The following is a 14,845-nucleotide window of genomic DNA, read 5'->3' as shown; positions in this document are numbered from 1 at the left end:
TCCAATTTTGGAGGGTGACGGTGTCTGCCATTTCATCTTCCTCAGGGCTTAAATTTTATTTTTTATCTTTAAAAAAGGGAAGCAGTTTGTGTGTATGTTTTAAGAAACTAAAAGCCTGGGCTTTGGGGTGGTTTAGCAATAGGATTTAGACAGGAGCAAGGACAGCTAGCAGATGTCAACTTCCACGTCAACTCTGGTCAATTACTAGCAGATACCCAGAGCGTTGTGTTGCGAAGACTTCTGAGACCCTGTCCAACATCTGTGGAAAAGAACTGTGATCCACTAGTGATGTCTGTCATGAGTCTCTGAGTGTGGGAGGGGTGAGAGCAGGAACACTGCACACTTTCATCTATAAACTGGAGGAAGCCTGGTAAGTTTTCTTTTAACAGGAACCCTTATGTCTTTATAGTATGCGGTAGTTTTAAAAGCATTTTCATGTATTTTATTGTCATTGAACCATACATCCTCCATGTGAACTCAGTAGGGCTAATATATCTTCCTATTAATTAATTTTTCCATTAAATGTTATTGAATAATTACTGTACTCGGCTGGGGTAGTCTCTAAGGATGACACTGTCAGTATCTTCCTTCCCTCCTCATGTGTGCTGCCCCTCTCATCAAGCACTGAAGTCTACATCCCTTCCCATTGAATCTGAGTTGTTCCTGGTGAATTGCTTGGTCAGCAGAATGCAGCTGAAGTGATGTTCAGGAACTTCTGATGTCAGGTCTTAAGAAGACTTTTGGTTTCAGCCTAGGTCATTTTGAAGCATTGGCTCTGGGAGCTCGGAACCACCACATAAGAAATCTGACTACCTTTCCAGAAAGACCACGTGGAGGGGCCCTGAGACTACGTGGACAGGATGAGGCCCCTGGAGGCACCACCCAGGTGAATGAAGGCATCTTGGACCCTCCAAACCAGCCCAATTGCCAGCCGAATCCCACTAAGTCACCCCAGTTGAGGCCACGAGGAATGGCAGACTCCCCAAGCTGAGTCCTGCCTCCCTGCCTGACTCACAAGCGCAGGAGGTGCAAGGCTTGTTATTTTAAATAGTGACTAAGTTTGTGGGCAGTGTGTAATGCACCAATAGATAACTGGAACATTGGCCTGGGCTTCCAGAGATGAGTAAGATTCAGTGTCAGTCCATAAAGGAGCCTCTGAGTCTTTTGGGAGAGATGGACACAGAAACAAACAAGTCAGAATTCAGTGAAACCCATCCCTTACAAGATAGAGTGGTAGCCCAGAGGGTCTCTCTCTCTCTCTGAAGAGGGCAGGGGGGCTTCCTGAAGGAAGGGATATCTGTGTGGGGCTCTGGTCATGTATTCCTCTAAAGATTCCCCTAGGGATGCATGACTCACAAGAAGTCCTTGTTTTTCTGGGAATGCCCCAGTCCAGAGAGAAGGGTCCTCAATGGCCAGGTCTCTATTAGGTCACTCTGTTTCCTTAGCCATAGCTGATAGACAAAGGATAGACAAGTATTCAAGCTGGGCCAATCAAGTTCTCTCTCCCAGTAAGAGAGAACTTTGGAATAGAGGGCCCCAGGTGTCGGACATGGTGATGGTAGGCCTCTAAAGCAGGGTTTTTCAACCTCAGCACCATTGATGTTTTGGGTTGAGTAAGTCTTTGTGGGGGACAGGGCTGTCCTGTGAATTGTAGGATGTTTAGCAGCATACCTGGCCTCTACCCACTAGATACCTTGCTCCAAGTTGTGACAATCAAAATGTCTCCAGACATTGCCAGATGTCCCTTGGGGGGCAAATTGAGAACCATTTTCTAGAATGCCAGTCCCCAAACTTATGATCTTCCCTATCCTGCCCTTACTGAGACATGGTAGTTAAGCTCTTCTTTTGAACCGGTGAGGCTTCCCAGGTCAGTCTCTATGTCTCATCTAGGGTCACTTTCCATATCTTGCAAATAAAAGAGTCCTGGTCAGGTCAGGATTGAAGGTGGGAATGATGTTTGTTACACAGAGAAGGCTTGGGATGGCCTTTAGGGGCAGCAGGAGCTGTTGGTATGGAGGCATGAGGCAGTGCTGTGGAAACCACTGGGTATGACTAGAGCTGCATGTGGAAGGTGGGTGGTAGGCTGGAGAGGGCACAAGGACACCAGACCTTCCTTTACCAGCCACACTCAATTCACAGACCAGGAGACTGCCCGAGGACCTCCATAATGCATCTCGTGTCAGCACTTTCCACTGAACCAGAGGGCCTCCCGCTGTGTTCCATTCTCCCAGGCTGGAAAGAAAGTTCTTTTTTAAAAAAAAATTTTTTTTTCAATTAAATGTACTGGATACATATAAAATTTTTTTTGAATCATACAGTATGTTACAAAATATGGTTCATAGTAACATACTCATACAGTATTTTTCCTTTTGTGTCTGGCTTGCTTCATTCAACGTAATGCCTTACAGGGTCATCCATGTTGTCACATGCTTTATGACTTCATTTCTTCTTAAAGCTGCATAATATTCCATCATGTGAATACACCACAGTTTGTTTATCCATTCATTGTTAATGGACATCTGGGTTGTTTCCAACTTTTGGCAATCATGAATAATGCCACTATAAACATTGGTGTGCAGATGTCTGTTCATGTCACTGCTCTCAGTTCTTCTGGGTATATACCCAGTAGTGGTATTGCAGAGTCACATGGCAAGTCTATATTCAACTTCTTTAGGAACTGCCACACAATCCTTTACAGTGGCTGTACCATTCTGCATTCCCAACAATAGTGAATAAGTGTTCCTATCTCTCTACAGAACATTTGTAGTTCTTTGTCTTTTTAATAGTGGCCAATACGACAGGTGTGAAATGATTCCTCATTGTAGTTTTGATTTCCCTAATCATTAGTGATGTTGAGCATTTCTTCATGTGTTTTTTTGCCATTTGTATTTCTTCTTTGGACAAATGTCTATTTAAGCCTTTTGCCCATTTTTTGATTCGGTCATTTGTCTTTTTATTGTTGAGTTATAAAATTTCTTTATATATCCTGGATATTAAACTTGTATCGGATTTGTGATTTCCAAATATTTCTCCCATTGTGTTGGCTATCTTTTCATCCTTTTGACAAAGTCCTGTGAGGTGCAAGTGTTTAATTTTGAGGAGGTCCCATTTATCTACTTTTTCTTCTGTTGCGCATGCTTTGGGTATAAGGTCCAAGAAACCACACCTACTACAAGGTCTTGAAGAAGTTTCCCTACATTTTCTTCTAGTAGTTTTTGGTCCTGGCTTTTATATTTAGGTCTTTGATCTATTTTAGTTGATTCTTACATAGGGAGTGAAATAGAGGGCCTCTTTCATTCTTTTAGTTACATATGTCCAGCCATTCTAGCACCATTGGTTGAAGAGACTGTTTTGTCCCATTAACATTAACTTGGTAGGTTTGTCAAAAAACAGTTGGCTGTATAGGTGAGGATTTATCTCTGGATTCTCAATTCTATTTTACTGATTGATATGTCTATCTTTATGCCAGTACCATGCTGTTTTGACCACTGTGGCTTTGTAATATGTTTCAAGGTCAGGCAGTGAGATTCCTCCCATGTCACTCAAAAAAGTTCTTTAGTGCCTATTAAAGGCTAGAGTTTGGGGCTTTAGAGGATTACATTCTGCTGAGAATATTTATCTTTATTGAAGTATCAATTGTTCCTAGATTTTAACCCTGCCTGTGTTTCACAGACAAAGTAAAGTGAGAATCTAAAGACAGGTTTTGAATTATGCTGGATCCTAAATCTCTTCTCAATGTGGGCAGAAGTGGAGTCCTTCAGGCCTGAGTTAGTCAAATAGAAGTGTCCCATTGTCCACTTGGCTCTGTGTGCTTGTGTTTGGGTGTGTGAATGAGGGTCCTTTAGGTCACAGAAAACAGAGACAAACTCAGATTATTTCAGGTGACAGGGACTATTGTGAGGTGCTCCCCACCCTTCCAGCAGCCACCCTTCAGGGGGAGGCAGCTTCCAGCTCCGGGGCTCCTTTCCCTTGGAGACTCAGCTCCTTGCCGCTTCTGTTTTCACTGCTCTTGCTCCTAGTAGTAACAGACTTCTGGCAGATCTTGCACTTGAGTTCTCCAGGAGAGCATCTTGTTGCTTTGGGCTCTGCTTTTGCCCCTGGCCAGTTAGAAACCTCTGCCTTGGGGGGTAGTACCCATCCCTGGGTGAGTCATGTCCAACGCAGGGTGGACCCTTTGTGCAAAGATGGTCTCAGAAGAGGCTTGTGAGAGCAGCAGGACCTCTGAGCTACCCCAGAAGGGGAAGTATCCCTGGAAGAGGCAATTATGAAAGCTGAGTTATGGCTGAGCTGCCCTAACTACTGATCTCTCCCAAACTGCCATCTCTCCTCCCCCAGAGTTCTTGGTGTCGTCCATTCCTAGAGGTGTCATCACAAAGTACCCCAAACTGGATGGCTTCAAACAACAGAAATTGGTTCTCTCACAGTTGTGGAGGTCCAAAATTGCAGTGTGAGCGGGGCCATGCTTGCTCTGAGGGCTCCCGGAGAGGAACCTTCCTTGTCCGTTGCTGGTTTCTGGTGGTCATCAGCAAGCCCTGGCCTTCCTTGGACTGTGACGGCAGAACTTCAGGCTCTGCCCTTCTTCACATGGCCTCTTCTCTCTGTGTGTCTGTCCCTTCTCCTCTTCTTATAGGACAGTGGTCATATTGGATTAAGAGCCCACCCTACTCCATTATGACCTCATCTGAACTACATCTGCAATGGTCATTTTTCCAAAAAAGGTCACACTGGGGGTGAGGATGCAACATATATGTATTTTTTTGGTGGGGGGTGGGCACAATTCAACCAATAACGCTCAGTTTCCAAACATTTGACCAGATCCAGTAGTCCTGGAGGAGGTACACCCTAAGGGAAGCCACTTCAGAGGGATTATTCTAGGAATAAATTCCCTTGGGAAACTCTGCGGGCATCTTCAACCATAAGAGAACTACTCATTAGGAGCTCAGGGAGCTGTTAATTGCCCTGTCCAGCCAAGACACAGTGCTGCCATGCCCGCCCGCAGAAAAATAATGAAGACCCTGGAAGTTCCAGCTCCCTCCCTGTCTGCCCAGGCTCTCTCCTGCTTCCTCTCACCCCTCTCACTCCATGCACTGTGTGCTCCCCATTCCCCCCCACCCTGTGTTCAAACAGAACCCCCAGAGGCCTATCTCTGGGGCAATCATATTCTCAGTCATAACCTAGTGGAACAGAGGACCTGGCAAAGTGTTAGTTTTCTGAATTGTGAATGTGTTGATCTGAAAGTAATGTTTACAAAGGTCTAAAAATTATATCACACGGATCTACTACACATCCCTTCAGAGAAAAACACAAAAGCCCAAGAAGTTCAAACAGTCTTGGAAAAGCTGTGACTATCCTTTGCTTTAGCAATGCCCATTTCCTCTTCATTCTAGCCCTACGCGGGAGCAAGTCAATTTCAGGCTGGACGACAGGGTGGTGGGGCAGAAATATCATTGGAAGGTCAGCTGGGAGGTCTGTGTTCTAGTCCCAACTCCAATGTAAACCAGCCTGTTGGAGCATGTGAAATAAGAGTTGGACTCAGATCTCAGAAGTCTGTTCCAGCAGGAACATACCCAGGTAAATTGTCTGAGTGCAGTGGATCCTTTAAGGAGATCTAGCAGGTGATCCTACTACTTGGGATTGGAGGTGGGATTCTCCCATTGTGCTGGCTACAGAGGGAGGCAGGGCCCCTAGCTGATACAGGAAGTTGTAGTGGGGCAGAAGGCTTTCTCCCTGCTCACCTGTACTCAGCCAACTGGCTCTCCTGCTTGATTTTGAACCTTGAGAGACTGACCCAGAGAGGTGGGCTCAGGTAGGGCCTACTCAGGGCAGCAGCAGCTGAGCTGGGATCCACTGGCCGCAGTGGAGAATGTGCAGAGGTGGTGGTGCAATGGTGATGTTTCAGTCAAGCTTCTCCTGTGGCGTGAACTTGACCGTGTTCTCACCAGCAGTGCCTCCCACACCCAGCTGCTCTCTGAGGTCAGGGTTTCTCATCATAAAAGAACCTTCATCCTTCTACTTGCTTCCAGGTGCCAGCCCTTGTCTCCTTCAGACTCACAGCTACATTCCTCAAAAGAGGGTTTATTCTTGCTGCTTCCGTTCTGTCATCACCCACTCACTCCTTTCATTTTTCTTTAGATAAAATTCACATCTCATAATATTCACCCCTATAAAGCGTACAATTCAGTTTTTAGCATATCCACAATGTTGTGCAAGCATCACCACTATCTAGTTTCAGAACATTTCCATCACCCCCAGAAGAAGCCCCATACCCATTCGTAGTCGCTTCCATTCCCCGGCAGCCACTAACTGGCTTTCTGTCTCCATGGATTTGCCTATTCTGTACATGTCATATAATTGGAATCACATAGTATGTGACCTTTTGCGTCTGGCTTCTTGGTGGGTCCATGGTCCCCCAAGATTGTGGACAACATTTTATGCATACATCCATTGCTTTCATCAGCTCTCAAATGGATCTAAAAGTCATGGTTGTCTTACCTTTCAGTCTTTGAGAGCTGAGTTAACCAAAACTCTTTGGGTGGCAAATGACAGAAACCCAAAGCAAGTTGAACTAAGAGGGCATCTGTTGACTCACATACCCGGAGTAGCTCAAGGAACTGAAGGAAGTGCTGTAGGGACCAGAGCAACTCTGGAGGGTTCTGGGACTAGCGTCAGAGTACACTGCTGCCAGGATGCCCCCTCTCTACTTCTCAGTTCTGTTCACCTCTGCTTGGCTTTCTTCTCCACTACTGCAAACCAGCTTTCTCCATATATCACAGAGATGGCACTGGCAGCTCCTAATACTTTTGCACTCTGGGACTCAAAAGCCAAAGCCCCTTCTCCTCCTACTCCAAATAAACCATAACCAGAGGAAGGCCTCCGCGTATCCTGTGTTGGGGGCATGCTCGCCCGTGGGACCATCACGTGGCCAAGGGAGTTCCGTGGTGGGCCGAGCTGGCTCAGGCCTCTTCTCAACACTTGTCGATGGGGCGGGGGCAGTGGTGGCCTGATGGGAGTGGAGGAGCAGCAGTTCCTGGAAGGCGTGTGTGTGCGTGTTGTGTAGGCAGTAAAAAATGACTGCTGTCTCCTACAAGAGCCCACCCCCTCCATAGCTTTCATGACGACTCTGGGTGGATGGCTTCCACATCCTCATTTGCCAGAAGCCTGCTGCTGTCTGCCTGGCCACCTGCTGCCCCCAGGCTGAGCATCTCTGGGGTCTCAGTCCTTGTCAATGGCACCAACGGCCACTAAGTCTCCCAAGCTGCTCCTACTTCCTTGCCCTCATGCATGGCTGCCCTTGACTCTCATCTGGGTCGTTGCCTCGTCCCATTGATCTTCCCACTCCGATACCTTCCCCAGCCATGTTCTCATCCCACTGACCCTGCTCCAGGAGGCCCTCAATGCCTCTGGCCTAAGCTGCCCCCCACCTCCCAATCTCTTGGTGGGTCTCCCTGCCCCCAAGGCAGGTTCACCTGCCATCTGTGGAGCCCTCACTCTGTCAGAAACATGCTGAGCATTGCTTTTTAAAATCCTCACAACAATTCCAGGGTGGGATAATGCTATCACCATGCTACCTGTTGGGAAAGTGAGCCTCAGAACGTTAAGGAGGATTTGAACTCAGATCTCCCAATTTCCAGTCTAGTGCCTGCTCTGGTTCCCCTCCACTGCCTTAAAATAGTTCCTGAATGAATTTATGAAAGGTTGCCCTATGCCAATTTCTTCCTTTGGGATTACATTGTATTCTGAAGCCTTCGCAGTTCACAAAAAGTCCTCAAGTAGCCCTGGGCCCTGCCCGTCCTCACAAATGGAATGCTGCTGTCTGTGAGCCTGTAGGCCCCCTTTCCCACTAGGCACCTAGGAGGGGGGTAGAGAAGAAAGCCAAGTAGATTTGAGCAGAAGAAACCCTGCAAAACACTTAAAACTGGACCTAGCACCTGAAAATAAGAAAATTTCATGATAATCCCCTTTTGTCATAGCCCTAAATCAGAGGTCATGGGGTGGGTGGATTTGGGGCAGGTCCTGCACTGTCCAGGCCACACCTGGAGGGGGTACAGTGTGGCACCCCGGGGCCCTTCCTCTGACAGCCCTGCCACCAGCTCATCGCGTGTCTACTCCATTACATGTCTGTTTTCAGCCTCTCCCCACTTACCCCATCGAGCTCCTAGCACCGGCCTTGCCTAATGTCTCCACGATGTCCTTTTCTTCTGGACCAGGGCCAGGCACGTGCAGAGGGAAGCAAAATGTTGAGTGGATGGATGGATCGAAGGGTGGGCGGGTGAATGGAATGGAGGAACTAGGAAAAAGCGTTGCCGCAGTCCCACGATGAGGTGTTTGGAATTGCTATTACATCTGGTTATTCCCCTCAAGTGGTGGTTGTTTTTTACCGAGTTGACTGTGTCCAAAGAGGGCAAATCCCCAAGCACGGGGCCTCGGAGCAGTTCTTGAAGGCTCTATGATAAAAACCTTCCCTGCTGCCCTTCCCACCGTTTAACTTCTGCTGCAGAGCACGGGGCGGCTCTCTAAATGACCCTGAGCGAGCTGGTGTTTACAGCTCCAGCTTAGCAGCCGCTGCTCTCCAGTTGATTGGGTTAGCTTTTTGCAAAGGAGAACCAGGCCAGGGACAGAGAACCTCATGTGTCGAGGATTTCACACTATCCATTCACCTCTTTCCTCTACACATCTCGTGTGTGTGTGTGTGTGTGCGTGTGTGCATGCGTGTATACAAGCGTTAACAAAATAAACAGACGATTAATGAATTGCTGTAGAGAGAAGAGGAAACCCTTCCAATTTCCACTCAGCAGGAGGGCAAATTGGCTGCCCAGGGCCCTGAAAGGGTACTCCCAGCCCTCGTTAGTTTTGACTGGAGGGGGCCTGTCCAGCTCCCCCTAAAGCAGGCAGCTCACCGGGCCTCATGGGCTACGGGTTGGGACTAATCAGCAATTGTCAACTCTTTGGATCTGCTTGTGTGTGTGTGTAGCAGTTCCAGCACTTGGCAGGGCCCCTGGAAGCCTGGGTGCTCCTCTCGGCTCTGCCTGGCTGAGCTTGCTGGGCAAGCGACCTCACTTTTGGGGCCTCAGATCACTCGTCTGTAAAATGACGGGGTGGGACAGAGCAGTGGTTTCCAAACCTTTTCCTTTTTGCCCTGGAATCTGTTCTTTAAACACAAACTAACCTTGCCACCTCTCCCCCTCCCATATGGTAAATCAAGGTCGGGATAATAGATGAAGTAGGGCAGGGGTCCTCAACCTTTTTTGTTCCACGGACTGCCTTGCCAGTCAGGTGAGAACCACAGACCCCTTACCAAGGCCACACTACACTGTGTGTATTTTCATAAATATTTCACACCCACACCAACACGTCCCTATAACAATAATGCTTTTATGAAATTTCAGTTCAAGGTCACAGGCCCCTTAAGGACCCCTGGGGCAGGGAAAGGCAGGGTGGCCTCACCCCCCAAGTCTAAGAGGGGGCTCCGGAAAACCCCTTGGCTTCTGCAAGACAGTTTGAAAACCACGTCAGGCCTCTCTCCAGCTTCTTTTGGGAAACATGCTCCTTATCAGAAGAAGCCTAATGCTTGCAGTGGTTAGGAATTGTGTATGGCTCTTAGAATGATGGACCCCACAAACAGGGCCTTAAATGGATTACAGGGACTCTATTTATTTGGTAACCAGAAGTACAAAGGTGGGTGGTCCAGGCTAGTATGGCAGCTCCACAGCATCATCTGGGAGAAGAGACCCAGACTCCTTTTATATTTCCCTTCCATCATTCTGAGCACATGGCTGCCATCCTCCAATTTGGCTCATGGTCAAAAAATGGCTGCTGAAGCTCCAGAGATCACATTCACATTCTAAACAAGAAAAAGGAGGAAGGGAAGGACAGACAGGCACATACCAATTTAGTCAGATTCCTTTAAACACTTTCCTGGGAGGGCTGCCCATGACACCAGCAGATAATTCATCAGCAAGAACTCCTGGTTACAAGGGAAGTCAAAAAACATTCTCATCCTTATTAGTTTTTAATTGGGACACATTGGTGCCCAAATAAAACAAGGTTCTGTTAATAACAATGGAAAGTCACAACAACTAACATCTATTGAGTACTTAACCAAGTACCAGGCACTGTGCTAAGAACGTCACATGCATTATCTCATTTAATTCTTATAACTGCCCTGTGAGGTAAACACTCACCACTCCCATTGTACAGCTGAGGGCACTGAGACACGGAGAAGTTAAGTGACTTGGCCAACATCCCAGCAGTAAGTGAGAAAGCCAGGAACGGAACCCAGGCACTTGGACAGCAGAACCCAAAACCTCACCCACCAGTTTCCAGTGCTCTGAGGTCAGCGGCACCCAGAGCCTTTCCACGCTGTTGCAGCCTCTTTAAAGAGGGGGCACACAGCCCTGCACACCGCGAGCGGCGGCGCCCTGCCTGTTCCTGCTCCCCGGCAGTTTCCTTATCATTTTTCTCCTCATAACGAAAGCTGAGGTGACAGACTGAACTGGGTAGGATACATTTACCAAAAAGTAAGAATGTTGGATACAGTTTGAAGGGAGTTTGGGGGAAACATTTTCAGGGACTTGGCTTATAGGAATGATTTATGCAGCTAGATTAAAGGAGCTAAATATATATGGGCTGGCACAGTATGAAAAGAGTAAGAAAGGGAAGGAGGAAGGGAGCAAAAAATAATAATAAACCGTGCCGAAAGCCAGTGTTCCAGAAACCCAGGCGAGGGCTGCAGCAACGGGAGGCCATGAGGGTTATGATTCGGATCCACTGAAGAAGGAAAAGCAGCAGAGCCGTTGACTAGCCATCAAATGGCTCTTCAGCGCCGGCTCCGCCATCAGCTCGCCGATGGGGGTGGGGGCAGACGTGGCGGAGCCTCGTCACCTGCCTTCAAGGCTCTCGGGAGCCAAGGGCGGGGTCAGAAGTGGGCCCAGAGCGGGTAATCGCGTCCGTAGAGCCCAGTCAGAAACCTGGTCTCCCAATAACAAGGCGGGTCTTGAAGATGAGCTTTGTATTTACAAAGCCCTTTGGCAACATTTTTTCTCTCCTATTCATGCCACCGCTCTTACCCCCATTTTGCAGATGAGAAGCCTAAGGCTGAGCTGGCTCACGTGACTGTGCGCTCCGGGGCCTGCACGCACAGCTGGTCAGTGGCCCATCCGGGACTCAGGATGGCAGGGGGCGCAGTGCAGCCTCGCTGGGTTCAGCGGCTGACGTGTAATTGGTGTGCAGTGAATACCATCTCTCCAATTCTAAAGCAGCTTGTAACCAAATCAGTGGACATAATACCCCTGCCAGTCAGGATCTCTCGTAAAGGAATTTTAGCTTTGGTTTCTGCTCCTTCATGAGGAGAAAAACTCACCAAAGAAAAGTTGATAGTATGCTCCTGTAAGACCAAGGAGTTAAATTCCCATAAACCAAGCTGGAACAGTAATGGTTAAGTTCATTTAATATGTTATAAGTTGAATGAAAGGTATTTAAAGGTGTTATAAAATTAATAGGTTTTTAAAAAAATTAATAAAAACTGTAACTAAGAGTTAAAATCATTTATAAATGCATTTATATTATAAAACAGTGGAAAGAAAATAACTGAGATTATAGCTGGGTGAATTTAGCCTGAAACTATTATTTAAGTGTAAATTCTACACTAACCTTTCCTTTGTTTATGGTTACTTCAAGCCTAACCTCACCCTTTGCCTTTGCCTATGGTTATTTCATAATTGAGAAGAGCTGGGACATCACTGTCTCCTCTCCTGGTATTAGTAACCCTTTCTCTCATGAATTCAAGTGTAAACTAAATAAATTGCTGCCTGATAGAATAAGGTTAAATGGCCACTGGAGTTTTATTATCTCCAAAATCAAAAAGGGGGGTGGAGGGGGAGAAGTCTCCTGCCTTGACGGTCAGTGTTCCTAAGAGTGGCAATTCATGAGAGAAAGCAGTCTGTCTCCCTGAGGCTTCAAATAGCCTCAGTAAATATATATAAAGTTAATCTTGTTGCTTATCCAAAATTCTGCTAATTTCAAAGTAAAATATAAAGTTCTAAAACAAAATGGTGCTAAGGCATTGAGAACATTTTGGTTATTACAATCCATTAAGTAAGAAAGAAAATTCTTGTGGTAAACTGCATGGTCATAGTGCAAATTAAGAAGAGTTTCAAAAGTCTTTGAAAAGTTTAAAGTAACTAAAGTCATGTTGTTGTGTCAAACTATTCATGTCTGCCTATTTGCTCAAATTGTTGAAGTTAAATATGCAGTTATATAAGTAATATGCATTTCTGGACCCCTAATTAATTAAGCTAAACAGTATATAAAATAATGCAAATTACAAGTAATATCAATGAGTTGTGTTTGTGTCTAACTCTTTGTGTCTGCCCATTTTTAAAAAAAAAGCTCAATGTATGTCTTCATACATCAGGATAATATCAAATTAACAAATAAAAATTCTTAAAAGAGGTCTATTCAAATTGTTAAAAATTAAATATGCAGTTATATTTATAAATATTCTTAAAGCCCAAATTGAACTAAGCAGGATGAAAAAGTCATAGAAATCTGATTATGGAAACAATTGGGAAAGGGCCTCCTCTTTGCAAGAGCTTTTAAGGCAAGACTAGGTGTGGCAGATTAAACCTATCTTACTAGGCTAGGGAATTGAGAATCAGTTTGCCTGGTAATTTCCCAGTTTAAACCTTTGTCAGCCATAAATTGCAGAAAAAAAAAAAAAAAAACACAAAGATTAGGTTAATTTTCACATAAGAAAAATGTTGATGTAACCCGGCGGCCTGCTGCCTCAGTCTCCCACTCCCGGGTTGGACAGCAGTGGAGGAGACCAGTTTAGGCCAGTCCTATGGGCAGTGGAAGGATGCCCAAGAAGGAGCTAACTAAATCGGTGCCATTTCAGCACTAAATTCTATTCCTTATTTGAAAAAGGGGGGAGCAGGTAAAAACTAAAATGGTTGGAATGTGATAGAAGAAGCAGTTAAATCAAACTTTTGTGTGGGAAAGTTAAATCTCAGATAAGCTGTAACTTCTGAAGTATCCAATCTATGGAAAAACAGGAAGAGCTTGCATGCTAGGCTTAGGGGTATAAATTGTGTCATTTTTCTTTGTTCGTGGCACCAGCCATATCTGGCTCTGCACTCCTTCTTGCAAGATTGAGAATAAATTATTTTCTTCTCCACAATCTGGTGAGCCTTAATTCTTCCAGAAGATTTCTTTCCAATGAAATAAAGGTAATTAGTGGCTCTATTAACAAATTTCAGTAAGTAAAGGAAAGTCCATAAAAACTATGGAGAGATCTTTCCTGGGTTATGATTTTAAAAAAATTAAGTAATTGTGTAATGTGTTTTAAAACCTGGTAGTCAGTATGCATGTGTTTTAAAACCTGGTAGTCAGTATGCTTTTAATTTAATAATTTTGATAACTTAAAGAAAAGAAGTTTTTAGCTTCTGTAAGGGAAAAAGAGAACATTCCTTGCATAAACTATTATGGTTTCAATTTTATTTAACTTGAGTGTAATCTCCCATAGTTAATTTATAAACTAAATTAACATTATATGTACAAAATCTTTAGAGTAATGAAAATTGTAAGTTCACATTGGTGAAATTAGGCTAAAGGAAAAAGATTGTAGATATGCTCTCTTAAATAAAGAGTAAATTTCTTTCATTGGTAATTGTAATTTAGTAAGTTTATTTAAACATGAGGTGTCTAGTCAATGCGGTTATAGTCAATTATAAAGAGTTTGTAAAACATCTTCCAAACTGAAAATGTTTAAATAATTCTAGTTGTAGAAGTCATTGTTAACTAAAGAAACTTAGATTGGTATTGGTAGCAGAAATAACTTCATGATAATAAACCTGTCTGAAGGCCACTGCAAAATACACATTTAAGTAAATGGTAATAAAAAGTTGTCTTGATTCTATTGGAAATATTCTGTTTTCATTCTAACAATGAAAAGTATTTTTCCTCTATTACTAAAGTAAAGTACCTACTGTTATCTTCATAGTAAAATTGTGTAAGTAAATAGTCATTTGATATATGTATTGCGTTAAGTTGTTTAAAATATATATAAAACAAGGAATAAACTTTAACATTGTCAAACTCTTGTGCATTCGAACCAGGCCTTGTATACATTACAGGTGGCCTCTCCATGTGAGTTATTGGCTAGGCTGGTCACTGACCCCTCAATTAAAAATATGTGCTATATCAGTCTCTGGTTCTGCTCCTGAAGTTGATGGAAACTATATTGCAGTTTCAAGCTCCTGCAGCCAATAATGACTCGGTACAGCCAAGTGTACAATGGATATCACCTCCAGACTGGCACTGTTCCATGGTGCCAGAGAGCACTATGCACCAGGCTAGTAGAATACTGGAAAATCTCTGGAATACTGGAAGGATGCTGCAACTTGCTCACTGCGTTGAAGAACATGCTAAGTGGAGCCATGATACCAGGAGACTATAAGTAAAACTTAAACACAATTGGCATTATGGCCTGCTCTCATGGAGAGATAACATGTAAAGTATTACAAACCTGAAACTCAAAACTAATAATTGCAACTCTGAATCCTTATGCATTAAGTAATACATTAGTTAATATTAAGTGCTGCACTTTTATCCTGTACTAAATATATGCCTAATAATTGTAATGTTATCTTTTCTATTTTGGATCAAGTGCAGAAGTATATTAGACATGTTAAATTCCTGGTAAAATCATTTTCTAAACAGTTAATAACATGTCTATAGAATAAGGTGGCAGTCTCAGCCAGTCTCAGTCAACTTCTATATTCTGCTGTACTCTGCTGTGTAGCAAAAGTGAGGCTTGCTTGCTGATGGTGAGTCACCTATTGAACAA

At 44.5% G+C, this 14,845-nt stretch overlaps 1 long non-coding RNA gene across 2 annotated transcripts; it reads left to right on the top strand.

Annotated features, from left to right (window-relative positions):
- Window positions 1–274: 274 nt before the first annotated feature.
- Window positions 275–13,726, top strand: LOC111767362 (uncharacterized). Of its 2 annotated transcripts, none has more exons than XR_002799202.3 (3): window positions 275–370; window positions 751–886; window positions 11,080–13,726. It is a non-coding gene; the product is annotated as an uncharacterized lncRNA (long non-coding RNA). The 2 variants fall into 2 exon arrangements; XR_011648990.1 differs by lacking the exon at window positions 11,080–13,726 and adding an exon at window positions 2,140–2,455.
- Window positions 13,727–14,845: the final 1,119 nt, after the last annotated feature.

Source organism: Dasypus novemcinctus, chromosome 6 (assembly GCF_030445035.2).
Source record: "Dasypus novemcinctus isolate mDasNov1 chromosome 6, mDasNov1.1.hap2, whole genome shotgun sequence".
NCBI lineage: Eukaryota > Metazoa > Chordata > Mammalia > Cingulata > Dasypodidae > Dasypus > Dasypus novemcinctus.
This window is presented reverse-complemented; position numbering and strand designations above follow the sequence as displayed.